This window comes from Macrobrachium rosenbergii, chromosome 4, assembly GCF_040412425.1.
Source record: "Macrobrachium rosenbergii isolate ZJJX-2024 chromosome 4, ASM4041242v1, whole genome shotgun sequence".
Taxonomy (NCBI): domain Eukaryota; kingdom Metazoa; phylum Arthropoda; class Malacostraca; order Decapoda; family Palaemonidae; genus Macrobrachium; species Macrobrachium rosenbergii.
The window spans coordinates 79,878,517-79,903,516 of record NC_089744.1 but is presented as its reverse complement, the minus strand read 5'-3'; the positions used below and the strand labels follow the sequence as shown (position 1 = coordinate 79,903,516).

The following is a 25,000-nucleotide window of genomic DNA, read 5'->3' as shown; positions in this document are numbered from 1 at the left end:
GGTGGCAGACGTATGTACAGTATTTCCTGAAAAGATTCATGGCAACAGCAAAATATAAAAAAATTGGTTTAAATGTAAATGATGAAAATAAAGGTTAAATTTGTAATGTATGTCAAAAGTATAACACATACACACACACACACACACACACATATATACATATACACATATATATATATATATATATATATATATATATATATATATATATATATATATATATATATATATATAAACTTCATCTTTTCCGTGATTGTATGAGTTTCTATACAGAAAGAAAAAGTTACTTCTAGATCAACACACTGAGAGATGATGAAAGTCAAAGAAAGCCTGCACTTAATTTCCGCCTCTGTATCGACTTCCCCAAGTTCCCCCTTTCATGATTCCATACCCAGTGCAACACGGAACTCCCATTCCACATCAGTTCCAATCAGGACGAAAAAAAAAAAAAAGGCATTACGCATCTCTTATCTGCAATGCTTTTGCAAAGGGGATGTTGTGAATGCTTTGTCTCTCCCCTGACGAAGCGAAACTGATACCCAAGACCACATTTCAATATCAATCTGAGTCTCTCTCTCTCTCTCTCTCTCTCTCTCTCTCTCTCTTTCATTCACAACTCGGGCCGATACGAAAGGATAGAATTTCAATCTCATGCATAAAAATGATGCTGCTTTATCCACGCGCGTTGGTCATTCATGTGAGGTACCTCTTGCTGTACACAAAGGCGCAATGCATATGGTTTGTAGAGTTTTCTCTCGGGAACAACCTATTCAAGAGTAAGTCTTGCACGCATACGTACAGATGTACTTGTACGTACACGCGCATTTGCTGATACATCTGCAGACCTGTACTGGAAAGACGTCAAGAATATATATTTCCATTACGGACGCAAAGGCTGTACATATAAGTATATACATAGTGCTTATACATGCATACATATATATATATATATATATATATATATATATATATATATATATATATATATATATATATACAGATAAATATACATACATATATATATATAAAATATAAACGGAAGGTGATATAAAATGTCAACAAAGGCCTCCCTCCCCGCATCCTTCCCCACCTGCCCCGTGTCCCAAGGGGGGCGTTCCTGCTCTCCCAAGAGGTTTTGTGCCTGCTGGCCATGTTTGGGGAAACTCAGATGGTAAACAGAGAAGACGTGTTAATGTTTAAAACAAGGGTCGCATGAATAATGGCACCCCCCAGAAAATGTATGAAAATTTAATCAACAGAGCTTGCTTTCCAAATAGTTTATATGTAGAGGGTAACAATGCATCCTAAATAAAACGCTTCCATTGAGATAAGGCAATATTTTATTAAAATTCTATATAGATAATATCTCTGACAGATGCCTATTTCTTTTAATTCCATTAGTTATGAACAAGGCATTACATAAAATCGTGACTTTTAAATAAGGCACCTGTCTTTATAACCAAACATATAACCCCATGAAGTAGACTATACACACACATATTAATCAGCATCAGTTGATGCCTGCGCACACAAAAAAGTTTGACAAAACACGAAAACAACTCCGAAACAACACTCACATGTAAAAAGTCACCGGATTTAGGCGAGTATCGGGTAATCACAGGTCAGTACTCCATATATCTCGACACAAAAGCACGAAACACTGTACATAGCAGACAAATTAAGTCAGACCAAAAGGCGACAGCGGGAAACTATGGTTCCTTCGCGCACTACGGTTCAGGCCACACTGATGTGACGGATCATGCCTGCCTAGTGGCTGGTGGCTCAGGCTGGCTGGCTGGCTGGCTCCACGGGTTGGCTCGCTAGTGCTGCTCCTGCTCGGTCAGAGTAGTTCCAGTATTAACTCTCTCTCTCTCTCTCTCTCTCTCTCTCTCTCTCTCTCTCTTCATACAACCAGTTCTACTCCACCACCACTTCAATACAAGACTTAGCAACGACCAGCCAATCCCACCCTACCACACAGATGACCAGTTCAAAAATGCTTCATTTCAAGCAACAATTTCTCATACAAGAAAATAAACAGGCTGACCCCTATACTGCCAGGAACAAAAATATAGAATCAAATAACACATATAAAACCAAATAAGCACGTGAGAAAAGAGCAAAACTTCCCAACAGAATCCCTCCTAACGCGAATATCGAAAAATCCCAAACGCTAACACAGATAGCGTCAAATCACCGAAGGAGTCTGTACAGGCCCGGCTCGCGACGAGCGAGATAAGGACGGGAGATGCCGGATGACAGGGGAGGCTGGAAAGTCTCCTTGGAAAAATCGCCCAGACAAGACTTTCGATCCGACCACGCCTCCTCATTATCACCGCTTGGGAGATATACGTGTTAAACCTTTTCCTAATTCCTCCCCCCACCCACTCCCGCTTTTCTTTTATCTGGTCCTCAGGCCGTAGGAAGAGAGGTAGGCTATTCAACAATCTCTCGTTTACTGTTCGATCGAGGGCTGAATCAATTATCCGTACTCAGCTTATCTGCCCTAATCTTCATAACGCCTGTGGAAAGGGCGAGAAGTTACGCAGAGGAATGATAAACAATTTTTGTTTAAATCCAAACTATTCTCTTCGTACACTTTTAAAGCAGGTGTTCTATAATTGCGTAATTATTTTAACGCAAAGAACCATCAGCTTGAGGAACAAACCGGAGTGCGTTTTGCCGAAATATTTTGCTAAAAAGTTAATTTTCAAGTTCGCGAAAAACCTCAATTTCAAGCAGAAAGAATACAGGGCACACCTGGTCGCGAGCGAGCTCATAAAGCGATGGCGTAATTACTCTCGAAAGTATTTTAATAAGCACAAAACAACTGGAACTACCAGAAAGAGATGTGAAGCGTGTAACTATCTTACACAGCATGGAATTAAGTCATTATACTCTGTCCGCAGCAAGTACTTCATGATACCTCCTTTATATAATAATAACAGTAATTCACAGCTACGACAATAATACGAATACTAACGATTAAATTTGCTTACCTTGCTTTCTACTTAAAGGCAAATAGTGGAGTAATATTTTTTTTTATAAACATTGCCTTTTATCACTCAATAAGTTTTTAATGGGAGAAATTGAATATTTTACTTTACACAATAAGATTCGTCGCCTTGTTTGTCTGTGTTCTTGATGATTTAAGCACAGAGTGAAGACAAATACCACAGGAGGAGGAAATTGATGAAAAAGATACGATAGAGCAAAAAGAACATTTACTGTAGACAAATCAATCAAATATCTATTATTTTTTCTGCGATCACTTAGTGAAGGTTTTTTTTTTTTTTGCCTTTAAATCACACAACAAAATGAGTCAAGTCTTAGACGACTTAGCAATGGAACAGGAAAAAGTAGCTTAGGACGGATACACGTACTCTACCTGAAAAGCATAATACATCAAATCTATCTCTCTCTCTCTCTCTCTCTCTCTCTCTCTCTCTATTTATCGCTGGTTTACGTGTTCGACTGCTGATTAATACTTTCTTTTCAGATTCGAAATTTTGCTCACTGCCAATAAGGATGATGGTCCCTGACTATTGCTTTCTTTCTTCGAAACTTATGCGATTCTGAACACATCTTTCAATGCCTTTTTCTATTTTTCTTTTTCTTTTTTTTTAACCATTTGCTACCTAAATATACGAGTATGCTTTTAGCCAAATTGCCCCAAAATCTGAGAGCCTTTTACAGGGGAAAAAGTCGTCTACCTGTCCTCAACTAAGGGTGATCGTCTATATTGAAGGAGGGAAATCAGGAGAATGTGGTCGAGGCTTGGCGCATGAAAGCCGCTCGGTAAGTCAGGGCTGGCATTGAATGAATCCAGTTGAATGGGTTCGAATCATGCAGCGGGGTTCGTCCCTGGAACGTTCATTAAATATCTACATTCTTTTCCTTCTTCTCCTTGTTATTATTATTACTGTTAAATAAGAAATTCATATTTACAAGTCGGTATTTTGAAGCAGCAACCATCACTCTCACTCACTGCTCTTATGTAGCCCATAAGTGAAGAAAATTACTTTTTCTTCTTCTTCTTATTATTATTATTATTATTATTATTATTATTATTATTATTATTACTGGATAACAAATCAATAATTTTAGGCCAGTATTCCAAAGTAGTAGTCATCAGTCATAGCCTGTATTCTACCCTAGTCTGAAGAAAATAAGAATTAAAACCTAAAAGCTACAGCAAAGTTATGATCATTTTGAGTGTAATGACTTTCATGATTATGACCTCACTGTTACTGACGTACACACACACACACAAAAGTGCATATCTTAAGACAGCAATGGTGAATGGCTGATCAGTTATAAAGAATTTTTCTTTTCAGTCTTATTTATTCCCATAAAGAATTGACTACGTTCGTGTTTGCCGAAATATCATATATTCTCGCTCAAAACCAGGCACAAACTTTATCTGTTGCCTATACGTCCTTACAAGTCCTGCTTTATAAATGTTTATGGAATGTCTTTCCAATTCCTCGTACTTTACACTTCAGCCACCTAATTTGTAACGAGTGACCAGAATGTCAGCGAGTGTACATCTTCACTTCCCTGAAAAAGTATATAAATAGACAAAACTGCTGGGTAGAGCTTCATTTTCCTGCCAAGATGTCAGAGCTACTGAGGTTCTGGAATATTGCTTTCGGTCATAATCATGAAACTCATTACAATCAAAATGATCATAACATAACATTGCTGTACCTTTTAGGTTTAAAATTCTTATTTTCTTCGGTCTAGGGTAGAATACAGGCAGTGACTGATGACTACTGCTTTGAAATACCCGCTTATAATTATTGATTTGTTATTCGGTAATAATAATAATAATAATAATAATAATAATAATAATAATAATAATAATAAGAATAAGAAGAAGAAGAAGAAGAAGAAGAAGAAGAAGAAGAAGAAAAAGTTATTTTCTTCACTTATGGGCTACATAAGAGCAGTGAGTGAGAGTGATGGTTGCTGCTTCAAAATACCGACTTGTAATTATGAATGGCGTGAATCATCAAATTCAGGCCATGCCTGTTCTACATTTATAATCATGTTTACATCTGTAATTTTGTTTGTTTGCAGATTCTTTCCTTTTGATTGCTTTATGATTTTTTTATGACCAGAGATATCAACACGTTTACTAGATTCATCTCATACTGTATGAATCTTTCAATGAAGATTTTACAAAGCAGCAAACTAACCTATGATAAGACTGAAAATAGCTAGATGGGCCTGATGTGTGTGAAGGCTACATCTTAAATTTTTCTGGTGCTCAAAATAAAATCAATCTGTTACCAGTGATTGAATACAGAGCCTCTATGATGTCTTCCTGTTTAAATAATTTAAGAAAATATGTGCTAGTTCCATTTCTATTCAATTTTCAATCAACTATTCCGAGGCAGACGCCAGTGATTATGGTCAGCTTCAACATTTGCAGAACTAAATGTCTTAGAGATAATTAGTTCTGAGAAATAATGATTGACTTCCTTACCAATAATTTGATATTGCTCATCATTCTTCCGCTCTTTTTTTTTTTTTTTTTTTTTATATTTTGTGGTTTTCTCACCTAGCCACATCCCTTCCATCCATGGAACTAATTGATAACAGAACAATTCTTTAAAGGTACCATCTTTGTCATTTTGTTCTGAGCTTTCGAGGAGAATTCCGACATTGCTAAGGCATTAGGCGGACTTGTAACGCCCATCAGGCCACCTCCTCTTATCCTATTTAGTGGAATCCGTTATCATCGAATTACAAAGTTCTTCTATCGCCAAACTCCGAATTCTTTTCCTGCTTCTGTTTTCCTGAAGCTTATAACCTTCCCTCCTTTGCGAGGCAATGTGTATCGCTTACTTCGTAGTTGAGGCCTTTTCTTCTTTCTCTCTGTCCCTATTTCTTGTTTTCTCGGCCCTGGGTCGCAAATGAGAATTAGATTGCTCGTCCCATTAGCCCTAGCTATTAAAAAATAATTATAAACCTCCAGTCCATTCCCATGTTTAATTCCGGAAGGAGAGCACCAATTGATGGTAATGAATTAAGTCCTCTCTTTCCTCTTTATTTCTCAGCCTCCTCTTTCATCTTTTCTAGCTTCAGCTCTTATCGCTGAATGTTCTCTTAATCTCTCCAAAGTCCTCTAAATACTGAACAGAAGAGTAAATTTATTTTAAACGTCATCAGATTTCTCGTTGTTTCAGTACACCTCGTTCTCCTTTTCAATTTCAATAACACTTTTATTTTTTCCTCTCTTAGCTACTGGTCTCATTTTTGAGAAAACTCCTTATGCCATAAGAAACTCCCAGTGCTCGGCATTCCTTAGTAAGTGTGCACATTATCGTTTGTTATTGCGTCTTCACAGTAGCCCGTAATAATAACGATGAATAAAAGAAAAAAGAAAGTTAAGCTTATTGGAACAGCTTTTTTTTTTTTTACTGTTATAATTTTGACTTCTGTGTTGAAAACGACATGATTAACTACACTACGGATATCTTTAGCCAATATCAAGCTGCGTGACTATAACTTCATTCAAACGATTACTATGTCATGAACATATCATCAACTTGTTGTCAGACTTCGGAAAATATTTTTTCAGCAGATAGCAGATTTTTCTTTTATAATTAACGTACCCACTTCCACGGAATAACATAGACGCTTTTGGATTTTCCTGGAAATAACCTGTCTCTATCAACACTAGATTTTATTTTAAACGCTTATAATTAAAAACAAAAGGAAAGACAGAGAAATTAAAGTTTTAAAAAGTAATGCAATGAAATATAAGAGGGTAGCAGTACAAGAAACGACTCAGGGTTAGGAATTGCCTTCATCTCTCTCTCTCTCTCTCTCTCTCTCTCTCTCTCTCTCTCTCTCTCTCTCTCTCTCTCTCTCTCTCTCTCTCTCGGGCGTTAAGGAGCGTGTAAATCAGCCAAACCCATACGGTGACAGGTAAACTTGCATAATCTATTACTGTAGTGCATGTTCATCTTTCGTCTCCCTTCCTTTGTCCCCTGCCAATAATGCATGACGTTTACTGTGTATCAGTGATTTGTATTAAAGTCCTTCACAATTAGAGTCCACGGTTCATCACGTTTGGAACATTTCATCTTAATAATGATAAGAACTATTATTACTGGAGAAACAAATCCACAGTTACGTATGGGTACAAATATTTGAAAATGAATCTATAAAGAGAGCTTTCGGGAATCCGTTCGATTTCCTTTTTCCATCTATAAAGGGGAATCGAACAGATTCCAGGAAGCTCTCTGCATATAATTATTGTTAAGTATATTTATACCCATACGTAATTGTGGATTTGTTTCTCCATGTCAGGACTCATGCTACTATGAGTATTTTCTAAATATTATTATTATTATTATTATTATTATTATTATTATTATTATTATTATTATTATTATTATTATTGCTCTTGTTGAAATTGTCGTACTACATCATGAAGTAACATTTTTGCCTTATCAATTGAAACCAATGTCAAAAGATATGGCTTAGGAATCATATTTTCTTAAGACTCATGCTTCTATGAGTATTTTCTAACTATCATTATTATTATATTATTATCATCACTGCTCTTGTTGAAACTGTCGCATTAAATCATTAGGTAACATTTTTGCCTTATTAATTGAAACCAATGGCAAAAGATATGGCTTACGAATCATGTTCTTTTCATCTTCTAATCTGACAACTTTTAACCTACCCTACGAGTAGGGTGAAGTGTATTTGATTTTATGAAATTTAAGCTGCCAAGCCAAGTACCGGGGCACTTTCGGCCATTCAGCGGTCAAGACAGTGAAACGAGAGAGTTGGAGTAGTTAGACAGTAAGATAAAGAGTTCCAGGATATAAAAGTGAGGGAATACAATGATCTAAAGGTGGAACTTGGAAAAAAAAAAAAAACTCCGCAAACGCACTAAGAAGTAACGGTTACAGAGGATGGACAACAAACTGAAGAAAGGAAGTATGAATGGAGGTAGAGTAAAAGCCTAAAAAGTAGGCGCAGGTAAGGACCGAAGAGAAACTGCAAGCACCATTTAGTAATGCATACAGTGCTCCACGTGAGGTGCCCTGACGGCACTACCTTCCTACCGGGGGTTGGGTGAAAGTCGAGACACATTAATACAGTAAAGGGGATTAGCTTTGGGTAGTCTCACAGTCAGTTACGCAGTAAGACTGACGCAGAGGCCTCCTGCAGACGAATGTCGAAACCCCGCATGGTATTTACGAGTTAATTAAACATACACTTCAAAGTAATGAAATATAACAGGTCGCATTCCAGCATGGCGCAGTAATACAACACCACGTTATCCCACTCTAATTTAACAACAGCGCTGCGTAGAGCTTATGCTAAATTGATATAATCACGCGAAAGTTTATCCTCCGTGACAACCACAATCTAGCTTGATTCAGCATACAGAAAATGACCAGAATGAAAATTTGTAAATTAATTAAGAAAATGAAAGTCACACCTGAGTTTAAATTAGTGATAATATGGACGGAGAATACCTTAGTACTGACGTTACTTAGAATTCATTTGAACGATAACCAAAACGTATTATATCTACAAGATAATTTCCTGAAGTGATAACTATACGCTCTTTATCTGAGATATAGTCATCAGAATCCATCTAGTTGGTGATTACAAATGGGAAGCGTGCTTATAAAAAAAATTACCTTTCTGTATATGGATTTATCAACCAATTCTTTCTGTTGATCACTTATTGCATTTTTTGTTTGTCATCTTAACATTGCAAAGTTTCTCTTATATTTCTGTACGTAGCATTTCTTTTTTATTTTGTTGGGTCATATGTCGTATTTTTATGCATTTTTTTAAGTGATCGGGTCATTTCTTAAACGAAAATTTACGTATGTACCTTGTCAACTTCAATTACTCATACAAAATGGAATTACAAGAGAGAGAGAGAGAGAGAGAGAGAGAGAGAGAGAGAGAGAGAGAGAGAGAGAGAGAGAGAGAGAGAGATAAACGTAATTTCTTTAAAGACATCGCTGATTATGATTATCAAATACAATGCTGTGTTGACAAGTCTTATCTAAAAGAATTGCTGGTGCATTGTAAATTTCCCAGCTTAAAAACTTTTACGATGTATATTATATTATATTATATTATAAAACCCTAAAAACGAAGCACAAGTCGGCAGTAAAACCTTTCCCCACTAATTTCTCTTACGTTCGCTATTGCGTGACTGTTTTAATATTTTTAATAATTTTTTTTTTCTTTTAAATGCTCGGCCCATTACATGGGAGAGGAGAGGAACTAATTCTTTTATATCTCCCATGACATGAACTCTCCATTAATCCACTTTTATTTCTCGTTCCTCCACTCCCCTCGGATAGAGTTTCGTCCAGCGACAATGATAAAGATGCGGTCTTCAGGCGTCAACTGGGGGTTTCATGCAAGCACGCGGGTTTTAATAATGATGCAAAGCATGAAATTATAGAGCGCAATTGGCTGTTGCAAAAAAAAAAATTATGCAGAACAAGTGCCAACGAAATATTTTCATAATTTTTTCCTTCTAAAACTGAAAGTAATCCGCAATATAAGGGAATAAAACTGCAAATACCACAGAATAAAAACTACAAAAATTTATGATTCCTGAAGAGCATTTTATACAACGAAATGTTTTTATGATTTTTCTCCTTCTAAAACTGAAAGTAATCCATAATACAAAGGAATAAAATTGCAAACAGTAAAAATATCTTCACAATTTTTCTTCTTCTAAAACTGAAAGTACTCCACAATATAAAGGAATAAAATTGCAAATAGTACAGAATAAAAACTACAAAAATTGATGATTCCTGAAGAATATTTTGTACAACGAAATATTTTCATAATTTTTCGCCTTCTAAAACTGAAAGTAATTCATAATATAAAGGAATAAAATTGTAAATACTGTAGTAAAAATATCTTCATAATTTTTCTCCTTCTAAAACTGAAAGTACTCCACAATATAAGGGAATAAAATTGCAAATACCACAGAATAAAAACTACAAAAATTGGTGATTCCTGAAGAATATTTTATACAACGAAATATTTTCATAATTTTTCTCCTTCTTAAACTGAAAGTACACCAAAGGAAGAAAATTGCAAACAGTAAAAATATCTTCATAATTTTTCTCCTTCTAAAACCGAAAGTACTCCACAATATAAGGGAATAAAATTGCAAATAATACAGAATAAAAACTACAAAAATTGATGATTCCTCAAGAATATTTATAGAGAAATCAATTTCAAGCTCCAAACACAACTCTCAGCACTGCTTATTTTTCTGGCTATTAAAATTTCTTCTTCTTGTAGCAAACACGACTAAGATTTTTAAGTATATTAACTGGGAACAGAAGCAGCAACATCTACACAATGCAACTTAAAAGGGTTCACTGGCCTGCTTGCATGCATAAGGTATCTTAAAGCGCAACTGAAAGCGCATTCTTGCGATAACTATACGAAATTTGTCTGCGTGAGCGTTGCAGTGATTAGCACAATACTCACCTGTTTTGAAATGTTCAGAAGGAAATTTTACTGGCTTAGTCACCCATTAATCAATTTTATTTTCCTTACTGCTTTCAGGAATTTACATGACCGCACTTTGCTCATCTGGTTAGTGTATATTCTGTTCCTATTATTCAGGGGCCACTGACTTGAAATTCATGCTTCCAAACAACAAGGTGTTCATCAGAAAGAAGTAAGAAAAGTAACAGTAACAGAAGTAACAGAAGGTAAGGGAAACACAGAAAGGTGAAAGAGATGTGCGTTTTTAGCAAGCGGTTCAAAGTAGGACCCTATATCTGCGGACATTTTGATTCTCTGAGGATCGTTCTAGTTGTTAAAGGGAAATTATGATGTGTTACTGATGGAATGATCCGTAACAATCACTGTTCAATATAATTTATAAACTATTCATTGATAGATTTATGGGTTTTAAACTGAAGTCTTTCTCTCTCCCATCTATAAAACTGTTGCTCCATACGACAGAATAATAAATAAGTAAAGCATGCGCCAAAGTTTCTTCGGCGCAATCGAGTTTTCTGTACACCGTATGATCAAGGCCACCGAAAATAGACCTATCTTTTGGTGGTCTCGGTATAATGCTGTATGAGCCGCAGCCCATGAATCTTTAACCACGGTCCGGTGAAGGCCCATTCTATATCGTTGCCAGAAGCAGGATTATGGCTAACTGTAATGTTAAATGAAATAAAACTACTGAGGCTAGAGGGCTGCAATTTGGTATGTTTGATGATTGGAGGGTGGATGATCAACACCAATTTGCATCCCTCTAGCCTCAGTAGTTTTTAGTTAAGATCCGAGGGCGGACAGAATAAAGTGCGGACGGACAGACAAAGCCGGCACAGTAGTTTTCTTTTAAAGAAAACTAAAAAGTAAGAAATATAACTACCACAATAACAGTAACAAAAACACTAACAATTAACAACGACTTTAATTCCAGGTCATTTGAAGACACCGAGACTTGAAACCTCTTCACGTCCATTTGAACTGAGGACCTCAGTTCAAATAATCACCGTAAAAAAAAAAAAACCGCTCAGTTGGGAAAATACTAACCAAGGACCGACCGGTAAGAATTAGTTTCCAGGCACATAAGAAAGATGCTTTAATCAGCGTGATCGTCTCGAACAAGCTGGCGAGAACGAGACTCATGGCTATAGATGGACCTTCCAAAGTGCTGAGCCTGCAATTACTGGCGTCTTAAAGCACGGAGTAATTATCTAAAAAAGCGAGGAAGGGCGTCCAGTGTGTCCTACGAGGAGTCTTTAGGACGGACAACCGCCTAGCCATAATCACATGGTGTCTCGCCGTTTTCGGGACAGCCTTCCCCTCCTCGATTTTAGCTTTTTAGTTGTGCCTCTCTATTTTCGATCTTCTTCTGCCTTTTAGTTTCCTGTAAAAGAAAACTATTGCGCCGGATTGCCCGTCCGTCCGCCCTCAGATCTTAAAAACTACTGAGGCTAGAGGGCTGCAAATCGGTATGTTGATCGTCCATCTTCTAGTCATCAAACATACCAAATTGCAGCCCTCTAGCTTCAGTAGTTTTTATTTTCTTTAAGGTTAAAGTTAGCCATAATCGTGCATCTGGCAATGATATAGGGTAGGCCACCACCCGGCGGTGGTTAAAATTTCATGAGCCGCGGCTCATAGAGCATTATACCGAGACCACCGAAAGACATCTGAAAATATCTAAAAAATACCATTCAGTCAACTTAGATCAGACTGAATATTCATTCATAACAACGTAGATGACGTATAATACAAACAAACGTAACATTTCACAAATTTATACCCAACGTACTTACGTCAGCAACAAACATAGATTTCCATAACGATATAGTGTCTCTCCTACCAAACCAAATCACTGTCAGCAAACCATCCACTTATACGTATTTACATCAGCAACAAAACAGATTTCTATAACGGTCTTTCCTACAAAACCAAATCAGTTAGCAAACCGTCCGCTTAAACGTATTTACATCAGCAACAAACATAGATTTCTATAGCGATACAGTTTCTCTCCTATTCAAACCAAATCACTATCAGCAAACCATCCGCCTTAAGATACGTATATACATCAGCAACCAACATAGATTTCTATAACGGTATAGTGTCTCTCCTACCAAACCAAATCACTGTCAGCAAACCATCCGCTTATACGTATATACATCAGCAACAAACATAGATTTCTATAGCGATATAGTGTCTCTCCTACCAAACCAAATCGCTGTCAGTAAACCATCCGCTTATAAGCATAGTTATTGAAACAAGGCGTAGTGTTATGTCAAACACATATAACTATCGCTAACGTAGCATTTGCTTGGCTCATTTACCCTGAAATGTTTCACTGGCCGCGTCGTGGCCCTTATGATAGATTAGGTCTAAAATGTTAATTAAAATCACCTGATTTATATCTCTCAGCACTCTACGAGGCAGGCAGCACAAAGGACGATCCATTTTTCGTGGGCTAACTCTTTGTTGATTCGCTGAATATGATATGATTCGTAATTACGTGACTGGTCCCATTAAAAAGATAATCGCAAACAATAAAAAATACATTATTTTATTTAAAAAAATGGGGTGCGTCCTTTGTGAATTAACTCATTTGTCATATAGGGCTCAAAGGAAAGAATTTTTTTTTTAATTATCACCCATTTCTAAATATAACAGACTTGATTAATCGGACAACATTTAAACGAATAAAAATAAGATGAATGCTGAACTGCGGTTAGCGAGAGGCAAAAATCCACAATATATAAGGAAGACTAATTACAAATACCAATTTCTGATGTTCACACGTCCGTATCAGGGTAAATGCTGATTTCAAATATTAATACATTTGCATACATATACATATGTAAGCGTGCTGTCCACTGGAAATTTATTAAAATGTAGAAGCTCAGTTTTCCGGAAGGGAAAGTTTACAGAATTAAGCTCAGTCGTGTTCGGCATCTTCGAAATGCAATCATAAGATTTCGAACCTTAGCCGAGTTTCCCTTTCACTTTAAATTGCCGGTCTCTTACATGAAACCCGAGAGTCTATAAATAATGATAATATGCTTTCTATTCGGAGCGAGATAATAACAGAGGCCAGGCAATTTCTGCTTCTTAAAAGGCGATGATATCCCTTTGTATGCCGCGGCCGCTCCTCCTTCGAGCAGCTTCCTCAGATCGTGGGAATTATCCAGCTTGATTTGGAGCGTTTTCTTTCTCTCGGAGAGGCTTCACCGTGCTTCACTTATGCAAATGTTGAATATTGTATAGGTTTTCGAGACGCTCTGCACCCACACGCACACAAATATATATATATATATATATATATATATATATATATATATATATATATATATATATATATATATATATATATATATATATATATACTATATATATATGTGTATACATAATTTTATATATATATATATATATATTTTTATATATATATATATATATATATATATATAATATATATATATATATATATATATATATATATATATATATATATATATATATATATATATATATATATATATATATATATATAGACAGATCTGAATCATAGTCACTCCAACATATCAAATTCTGTCAATGAAATGCGCAAATATCTGCCCTTTAGTTTTCTGTAAAAGAAAACTATTGAGATGGCTTCGTCGGTCTGTTCACACTTTTTCTGTCCGCCCTCAGAACTTAAAAACTAGTGAGGCTAGAGGGCTGCAAATTGGCATGTTGAAAATTCGCCATTCAATCATCAAGCACACTAAATTGCAGCCCTCTAGCTTCAGTAGTTTTTATTTTATTTAAGGTTAAAGTTAGCTACGATCGTGCATCTGGCAACGCTATAGGACAGATCACCACCGTCGCGTGGCTGAAAGTTTCTTGGGCCGCTGCTCATACAGCATTATACGCTATACAGAAAACTTGATTGCGCCGAAGACCTTCGGCGCATATTTTTGTTTGTTTTATGTAAAAACCGAAGGAGAAGGCACTTTAATGACTTATCTATGCTAAGCTGATCCGATATGTATATATATATATATATATATATATATATATATATATATATATATATATATATATATATATATATATATATATATATATATATATATATATAGAGAGATAGAGAGAGAGAGAGAGAGAGAGAGAGAGAGAGAGAGAGAGAGAGAGAGAGGAATAAATCCAAGCAGGAAAGAAAGATCTGCCTCTCTAAAGAGGGAAGGCAAAATAAATTACTGAAACCAGACAAGAGATAATTTAGTAATCTGTAGAGCATTTATTTCCGAAGGGTGTAAGTGAGACAGGGGGACCTGTCGGGCTATAAGTGGCTACTAGCAAGGATGATGAATAATCTCATCCAGTTCAACATGAAATTGCCAGGAAAGTTCTCTTTTCACCTTCCTTTTTTGCAGGTACTACATTGGTCGTTGCTATGGGAAACTTTTTGGCCAATTCATTTAATTTTTCTACGCTCGAGAATCGTCGATTATTGAATTCATTCCGTCTTTAGCTTTATCTTCATTCCTATTCAGTACATTGAGCATTTATTCGTTCCTCATTTAGCAAGTTGAGGAAATTACTTATATTCTATGTAAGGTTTCTGGGTATTCATATAATAATAATAATAATAATAATAATAATAATAATAATAATAATAATAATAATAATAATAATAATAATAATAATAATAATAATAATAATAATAATAATAATAATAATAATAAGTCCTGTTAAATAGGACGGCTGCATCATCTGAGTTTATTTTATATTGTGTCTGTATGAACACTGGCCACTTATTGTCCAATATTAACTAAGAAGAGAAAAGAATTATAAGGAAAATCGAGAAACCTCAATATAGAATTAATTCAAATGTTGCAGCCATCCTATTTAACAGGGCTTGTTAAACACAAGCTTTACTTACTTCTAATAATAATAATAACAATAAAGTAGTTTCTGTTGTTTGTACTGACGCCGACATTTTGATACTAGTTTTCCTATATTAAATATATCAAAATTTTGAGCAATTTATATCCCACCACCTTGTTCCTGACAGCCCCTCCCCCCGGCAAGAATGTAGATATATTTTTCTGTATATTTGTGAATGGTTGTGCAAACAAAGCTGTATATACCGTAAGCAAAGCCTTGTTTACAATATCAGGCCTCTCTCTCTCTCTCTCTCTCTCTCTCTCTCTCTCTCTCTCTCTCTCTCTCTCTCTCTCTCTCTCTCATTTGAAGGGAATCGTTTTTGATGTCCATTTTTAAACATGTCAAGTGATTAATACTCAAAGGATGTTATAAAAAAAGAGGTAAAAAAGCGATAATGTTACGGGACCGCGGCCGTTGCTAATTACTTCCTGGTTTGCAAAGGGAAATGAATAAAAAAGAATAATGTTAAAACTTATTTAAGAGCATTTTCCAAACTTTAGGGAAAAAAATATGGGGCTTTATTACGGATCTGTGTTCAGCGTTGTTTGATAACTTCCTTTTTATTTTTTTATTATAAAACTTCATATAAACTGTCGTATCTCGTTTAAATGTCCTAAGGGTAAACTGGATACTGATCTAATATACTGCAGTCCTGGAAAAATATTTTTCATTTGATGACGACAATATATACAATATAGTATACATACATATATTGCTTATTTACTCATTTTACAACCTTCATATTGTATATTAAATAGCTGAAACTGAAAGAAGTCTCGTGCTTATTTCGATAACTTGCTCTAAAGAGAAACAACATAATGTTGAAGTATATAATGCGAAATGTCAAAAATGAAATAGTCTGCTAACACATACCCGCTCACATAAAGAAAAGTGTCATAACAAAATCTCTTTCCAACTAAAGCATAAAATATGTGTGCACAGTTGTACACACACACATACCTGATACATGTTATACATCCACATGAAAGTAATAATAGCTATGCTGTGTTAGGAGAAAAAAAAAAGGCATTAAATGGCCTGTCTTTTGAAAGGCATTTTTAAACCAAGGGATTCCATAGTCTGAAATAACAAAACAAAATGATGAAATTGACCGTCTTCCATATTTACAATTTCTATAACATTTTTATTTATTCATTTGTTACTTTATCTGTTTTAATAATGACTGATCTCCTCTTTCTGCATTACCCAGTACCTTATAATATTTCTTTCGAATGAGCACCCCAATCTTTGGAATCTTGAATTTCAAGTCAATGGTCCCTGTGGGCTTGTTCTATATGAATAGGGTTCATCTTCTGAATAATAATAATAATAATAATAATAATAATAATAATAATAATAATAATAATAATAATAATAATAATAATAATAATAATAATAATAAGACATGTAGGATATGAGGAATAACATCTACTGTGCATGTAATCCTTTGATGTATATAATTTCATTCGGTAAATACATATAATTCACTCACACAAAAGACAAGCACTGTTATAATAAGATAACGCATCCCTTACCTGTGAGTTTAATACATTCGTCAAAATGTCAAATCCTCTAGAACATCAACCGTGAGGTCAATGAACCCAGCCGCCAAGACTACCCGTCCGAAACCCTCAAATACAATTAGGAGGAAACATCAGTGAAGCAAATATTTCTCACCAGAAAATCAAGAGATAATCGCTTTTTTTTTTTTTTCTAAGAGATCATGCAACGTGAAGATGAACGCAGCGTGAATGCGAAAGTCGCTTAGTCTTTGACGCCGAACCAGCGAAGTGTGTTTAAGTCAAGCACTGGAGCGAGAGTCATAACACCTTTACTATCACACGTACGCCAAGCAACGTGAAGCCGAATTATTATCCTTTGGGACACGTTTAAGTGTTATTGCATGAAGAACAGCAGTAAATCAGATTACGAAGTTACTGAATTTTAATGACATGAGAAAACAAAATTGCCGGCAAGTAATAACGTATCGACTGCGCAAGACACTGACCGTTACAACCAACGCAGAAATCGCACTACGATAAACTCTGATAAGCACAGAGCATGCGCAGAGTACTGTTTAAAATGTAATTTCACCAACCCTATTAAATACAGTAATTTGAAGCTAAGAACCAGTATTCCATGAAATGAACTGTTAGGAGACATTTCCAGATATAATGAAGGGAAATTGTACCATTCATTAGCAGGTGGATTGGATAGTCTTTCCGATGACTATATTCACTAATGTATAATCTTGACCATATTCCTTTAAGACAAATCACCTTAACCAGAATGTTTCTAAATATTACTTTGATCCAGTGGCTTTTCCTCAGAGCGAATTCGACATAATTCAAAACGCAAGATAAAAGAGGATTTTTCAGCTTGTGTTTTGTCATAATAAAACGAGCCATGTCCATAAACATGTTCACTGTTAAGTGCCTCATCATGTGCGAAACTACTTTAAAAGTAATCAACCCCAACAGCAATTACGCCGGAGTCAAAATAAACATTTTCGTTAACGGTGGACTATGCGGTGTGACCTCAACCAAAGAAGAGTGCCACAAAAGCTAATTGGAGTAAACTGCATTGCATTATCAGCCGTTGAATTGGTTCGGGTAGCCGCGTCTATCGTATCAGGGAGAATGAAATGCAAGACGATTATGGTGCACCACAAACGATTTTATAAAATAAATAGATGACCAACTACATGGGCCATATGTGCTTTTCTAGAGCAAGAGAATGAGAATAATAAACAATACATATGAAATTAGAATAGAAATCATGAGAAATTAAAATAGAAATCATGAAGAGTTGTGATGATAGGTCACTGAAAAATGAATGAGAACATAGAGGAAACATTTGAAAAAATCAGGAGGAAAAACGGGGAAAGGACTTAATGAAAGTACTAGAAGGGCATAAATGGACGACGAAAGAATGGCATTCTTCCCTCCCCCACCCACCCCAGAAACCAAAGCCCTTGCCTCGTAGGGTAGCAGGTGCATGAGCAAAATATAACTGTAATTACTTACTAATTGCACTCAAAATAATTCTTTAAATCACATTTTTAAAAGAAAAATGTTTCCCCAAAAAATCTGTCAAACATAGACCCCCTTTCAACTCATTCAAGATTATGTTAGGTGAAAACTACTCATAAATTTCATTGTAATCCTAAAATCAATGAAAACTAATAAGTAACTAAGCCTTAGCATCTGAAATATTTATTAAGAACGAGGTTTTAAAATAAACAAAGAAAATACTCATCCAACAGCCTCTGTTTATTTGCTGCCTACCTACAATGGGTTTTGCGTTTGTTTATGTACACGAATTCCTTCCAATCACAACAACGCAATGCATAGAATAATATGTTTGAAATTGCTGAAGTCTGCCGATGCTCAGTGGTGAGCAGTCTCCCGTGAACGCCCCACAACAAAAAAAAAAAAATATTCTGGTGTAACGCCACCTTCACTTAAATTTATGATAATATTAACAAACCACAAAGGTTGTGAGAAAAACTGTTAAGAGTTTTTAATCATAAATAACATACAAGACTCAACTGAAGGTACTTCCTGATTGTCTAAGGTAAACTTTACAGTGTATGTGAGAAACATTACATACGAACGTTTGCTGGCTTCTTACAAAAAACTTTTATGCATCTTTAAACATCAGGTACATGAAATAATAACTACTCTTGCAATTGCAATTTACGTCAGATAAATACTGTAAAGTTCTGCAGTGAATGTAGATCCATTCGCTACGTCTATAATCATCTAGATGCGTCAAACTTTTCACCGGAAGGTTCCAGCTTACGGTTTTCAACTGCATCGTCAGAGCCTTCAATTCCATCGTTTGCTGACATGAAACAAACAATATAAGACAACGAAGTGCTGACATTTGCATTTTAAATACTGCCGGGTTGTTTCCTTTCTACAGAATGCGAACATACAGTACAAATCCTGAACGAAAAACCTCTATAATGTCTGCTCTAGTGACGGCAGTTATTATTCTCGTTGGCATTCTGTAGCGACGGCCATATTATTGCAATATTATTACACAAAAACGAGACTTTTCGAAAAAATCGAAAGCCTCTGGGAAAACTCCTCTTTGCAAATTCGTGGCCATATTGGATTTAATATCCTAGCTCTTGCTATTGCAGCAGCTCACCGGGAGAAGTAATAAGGAACGTTACAGCGTGGGAATATTGCGCTACATGCAAATGCAATTCTCATTTCCCTGATTATGATATTACAATGACCCTTCAACAATGACACCGCCGAGTCAATAAGGAGCGGCGGTTATGTACGAGTTGGCCTTCTGCTTAAACTTCCAGGGCGCGTCTAATTTGAAGACTTGAGGTTCAAAACAAGTCAAAAATTGCTAAAAATAATAATATTAATGCAATGCAAAACTCGAGTGAACTCTAATTGCAAACAACAGAGAGAAACGTAAGTGCAATGACAGCTTGCACAGAAAAAAAAACACGCTTTGATTCAGTTAAATAATCGGGAGAAAAACCTTCTTACCCTAGTCCGACGACCAACAAACTCTAGTTTTACATCGCATGTAAAGTTCTACGACCCCTTTTAGTTAAAAAAAAAAAAAAAAAAAACCGTTGGACTTACCCTGAATCGTGGTTTTGGGGTAAGAATCAATCGCAAAAATATTTACTTTGCCCGCTGGCAGAGGAATGTCTTTGTTTTAACGATTGTTTGGGGTTTGCCTGGTTTAGCCCTCTGCAGTTTACGCTTACATTTAAATTGGTGAGCTTACTGTAATGAACAGAATTCTTGGCAATGGGAAACCACGCTAATTACAAGTTTGCACGAATTATATGTATGTGAGTTTAATTCTGTATACGTAATACCTGCATTTGCTTGAAGCATGCTTATTCAATATTATACACAAGATGCAAGGCTATAGAATTATATGTTTTTCCTTGAATGTACGTCCATACACATTCGTATATATTATGCATGAGAAGATGAAGATAAACTTTACATCTATTCATTAATATGCTAATTTATTTTTTCTTTTTTTAATAAGTCAGGTCTCTTCTTTCTGTATTTCCCTTTACCTCCTCTTACTTCTTTCTAATGAACACCATAATATTCCTTGGAGGCTTAAGTTTCAAGCCAATAATGACCCCTGTGGGCTTGTTCCACATGAATGGGGGTCGGCTTCTGAATAATAATAATAATAATAATAATAATAATAATCAAATAATGACCCTGTGGGCTTGTTCCACATAAATGGGGGGGCTTCTGAATAATAATAATAATAATAATAATAATAATAATAATAATAATAATAATAATAATAATAATAATAATTTTCAGGTCAGTAATGACCCCTGTGGGCTTGTTCCACATAAATGGGGTTTGGCTTCTGAATAATAATATAATAATAATAATAATAATAATAATAATAATAATAATAATAATAATAACTAGATGCAGAAGTAGCTCCAGGACTCATGCAGAAAAGTGTGCTACTACAAACAGCTCACACAGTGAGAAAAGTGATGGACTCCTAAGGAGGCAGGATACAACCCAGAACCTCACATTATAAAAAAAAAAAACACCGAGTCGAATAGGATGACTGTGATAGACCAAACAAAAAAAAAATAATAATAATAATAATAAAATACGGAACATGCAGTATTATCGTCAGCTCGCTTTGAAGAAAGGCCAGTGCCATCGAGGCTGCACTCTGCAGCTCCTCTCCCTCAGAGCTCTCACTCGATTTATGAATGCACAGACGGGTATTCTTGCACAGCTAAATGGTACGTGATATGGCGAGTTTAATCCAATTAAATGTCACTATGGGGGTGGCTAATGACTCCACACTTGACTGTCAGTTCGGATTTTGCGAACTTGCAAGGAGGAAGAGGATGCAGAGGAGACGATGGAAAGGGGGAGGGAGGAGGGGGAGTAACTGGTGGGGGAGGGGGTGCCTGGTGGGGAGGGGGACTTGTGGGGTAGAGGGGGCTATAAGGAAGGGGGAATGAATTCAAGAAGGAGGAAAGGAAAGGAAAGTTAAGGGGAGAGAGAGAGAGAGAGAGAGAGAGAGAGAGAGAGAGAGAGAGAGAGAGAGAGAGAGAGAGAGAAGGACTGGTGAGGGGTAGGGGGAGACTGGTGGGGGAGAAGGGGGAGATATAGGGAGTAGGAGTAAAAGGACTCCACCAGCACCCCAGCACGCTGTCAGGGAACTGAATCTAACAAACGGAAAATGCATTTATGGAACACATCACGGCAAAATTCAATTTGCACACTTTGTTTCCTAATCCGTTTAGTTTTGTTTCGGGGACAGAGATTTCACTGTGACCTTAAGAGAGGGTGAATACAAAACTACACACATATATATATGTATATATATTATATGTGTATATATATACATACAGACATATGTACGAGTATATGTATATTCGTGTCTTCGTTTTTCTGATGTTCCCCTCACTGAATGTTTCCAATTCATTTGACTTTCGTATATTTCTTTCTTTCCTAAAACCGTCTTCAAACTTTTTGATAAGTTTCAAAACGGATGGGTCCTGTTCTGACGTTTGTGTGATGTACAAAGTCTTTATTAATATTCCTGTTCGTGGCCTTTGGACTTGTGTGTGTGTGTGTGTGTGTGTGTGTGTGTGTGTGTGTGTGTGTGTGTGTGTGAGGAGAGAGAGAGAGAGAGAGAGAGAGAGAGAGAGAGAGAGAGAGAGAGATAGTTATGCTTTTTCATATTGCATACTTGTACGGTAACTCCCTAATGAAGATTTAAATGTCAAAGGTCGGGGTCCGCAGTTATTCTGTGGTTTAAATGCTACACAGGCAGCTTCAGATTTGTGATATCCTTACCATAATGATGAATTATGGTGGTAATTCCTAATCGGTAACTTTACCAGGTAAACATTTAAAAATCAAGGTCAAGATCACAGATTTTCGATGGTTGAAACGTTTCACAACCATTTCCGTATTTATGAAATTATTCTTAAACTAATTCGTTATGGCAACTCCTTGCTAATTTAGTTTCTCAAGCTGGACCTTCAAAGACCAAAGGTCATGCTTACATGAACTTTGGTAATAAGTTTATTTTATTAAGTGGCTTCGTCGGTGGTTTGTTCTCTACGCTAGTCCCCCCAAAATTCATCCTGACACACGGACACAAAGCTTCCATAAAACTGAAATATTATATCATTTCGTGATAACGAGAGAGAGAGAGAGAGAGAGAGAGAGAGAGAGAGAATCTCACGATCATTAGTTGCCATAACATGTACTGTCATTATCTTGACAAACTTGTAATATCAATAACGGATACAGATGACTGTCAACAAGCCTCGAGCTACAAAGAAATAATCCAAGATAATGACGTAGCATTTATTGACCTGATAAATACCTTGAGACCCAGCGGAGGGCGTTGATCTTCGAAGGGAACCCGAACACATGCAGGTCTTCTTCGTGACCTTATATTTGGAGGGAATCTGCAGATTATCAGACACTCTCTTTCTTCCTTCCGTAATCTTGTTCCGATACCAAAGACGTTTGGAGACTCATAAACGAAATGATTTCATCAAACAGAACGGCATATCCGAGAAAGTAATCAGTGATTCTTGTTCTGGCGAGAGAGAGAGAGAGAGAGAGAGAGAGAGAGAGAGAGAGAGAGAGAGAGAGAGAGAGAGAGAGAGAGAGAGAATATATCTTAAACACCTACTTTCTTAATGTGATCGCGGATTATAACGTACAATTATGAACAGGGCGAGGAACTCAGAAAACCTCATTAAACAGCAGTATAAAAAAAATGATAAATCTATTTACTATGTAAAAGAAGCTAAACGAAACAGCCGTCTGAATATCTTCAATCAAAGAGGTCAGGTATATAGAGCAATTGCATTATCATCTATAATTTCACAGTATTGCCCTGAAAACCACTGCAGCATTCTCTGGCAATGTCTGGCTTTAAAGAATTATAATAACTAAAAAACATTAAAAAAATATCTATCTACTCCCGTTCTCCAAATAAGGATATAAACACACAGAGTCATCTCGAACATTCGTCTAAAAAAAAAAATGATGAAAAAAGAATTTCAGACAGACTGCCCAACAGAAGGTTCAGAAGACATCGCGTTCTGCGGTCGTAACAGAACACTTACCATTAAAGTTAACAGAATTTATGGCTACTTTTCCTTTATAGAATCTGGGTGTTACGTTTCTGAAACCACGTCTTTCCTTACTTCCTCCTAACCTCGCATTAACTTTTGAAAAATACTCCATGAGGAACACGAGGAGAGAATGGCGGGGGAAGGTGTTTCGTGGAGGATTTGTCTCAATACTTATAAGTGGGGATATTTAAAGAGGATATAAAGAGGATTTAACATTTAGTGGTCTTTGTATAAAGAAATTATTATACGAGTTTTATAAAATTCAAAACGAGGCTCTGTCGAGTACTGTATTGTTACAGACAATGAGTTTTATGAATTCGGTATACGTTGACCACGTGCAAGATTTTATATATATATATATATATATATATATATATATATATATATATATATATATATATATATATATATATATATATATATATATATATATATATATATATATATATATATATATATACATATATATATATATATATATATATATATATATATATATACATATATATATTATATATATATATATATATATATATATATATATATATATATATATATATATATATATATATATATTTGTGTTTGTAGAAATATTTAACACACAACCACGTATGTAATAGAAATAAATTTCTGACTTATTTCGGGATCGAACCCAGGTCTCTCAACTGAAGGGCAGGTGGGTCAGTTGGAAGCGCTGATGCCCTTCAGTTGAGAGACCTGGGTTCGATCCCGACGTGAGTCAGAAATTACATACATACATGTACTGTTCGTGGATATTCGCCTGCAACATTACGACGCCCTCTCGGTCCAGGAACTCGCTCCTAAAATCTAAATGCTCATGACGCATGCCGCCGTCGGCAGTGGTACAAAACATCTCGGACGAGGGGGGAGTCCTGCCCCGCCGTTAGCTGTCTGGCTGGCTGGCCCGGTCGAATTGACCAGGACAAGAATCCAATTCACCTTACCGTGACCGGGTCGGTCCCTGCGAGAGGATCCGGTTAAACAACACGTGACCCAATTAACCTCGCATGACCCGCGTGATTGATGGTCGAAGTAGGCGACCTGTGCTCGGGCAACGTAAGTGATTTGTACAACCCCCCCCCCGCCCCCGTTCCCTGGTGGCGTTTTTGCGCGAAATGAAAAAGGGCCATGCACAGCTCCAAGTCATCACTCGTTACTCCTCGTTACTCCTCCTTGCCCTTGCTTCCCTTTTTCGTTTCTTTGCATCAAGGCTGCGAAGCCTCATTTGCATGAGTGCACGCTTACGGGATCATTCTCTTTGTTTACCAGCGTATTTTTTTTTTTACAATAATACTTCGTACATACACAACAGTCTATAAATTAATAAATTAATTAGTCTGTTTATTAATACATATATTAATTTACTAATAAATTTATTAATTTATC

General features: G+C 36.1%; 1 protein-coding gene across 2 annotated transcripts in view; it reads right to left on the bottom strand.

Annotated features, from left to right (window-relative positions):
- The window catches only part of LOC136838375 (uncharacterized), a 626,385-nt gene that overhangs the window by 348,563 nt on the left and 252,822 nt on the right, over nucleotides 1–25,000 (bottom strand). The window contains exon 1 of one of the 2 annotated variants that reach the window (XM_067103278.1): nucleotides 1,578–2,703. The exons of the other annotated variant lie outside the window; for it this stretch is intronic. The gene's annotated coding sequence lies outside the window, so the exon portion shown is untranslated. Of the gene's footprint in view, nucleotides 1–1,577; nucleotides 2,704–25,000 lie in introns of those variants that run through there. 2 annotated transcript variants of the gene reach the window in all.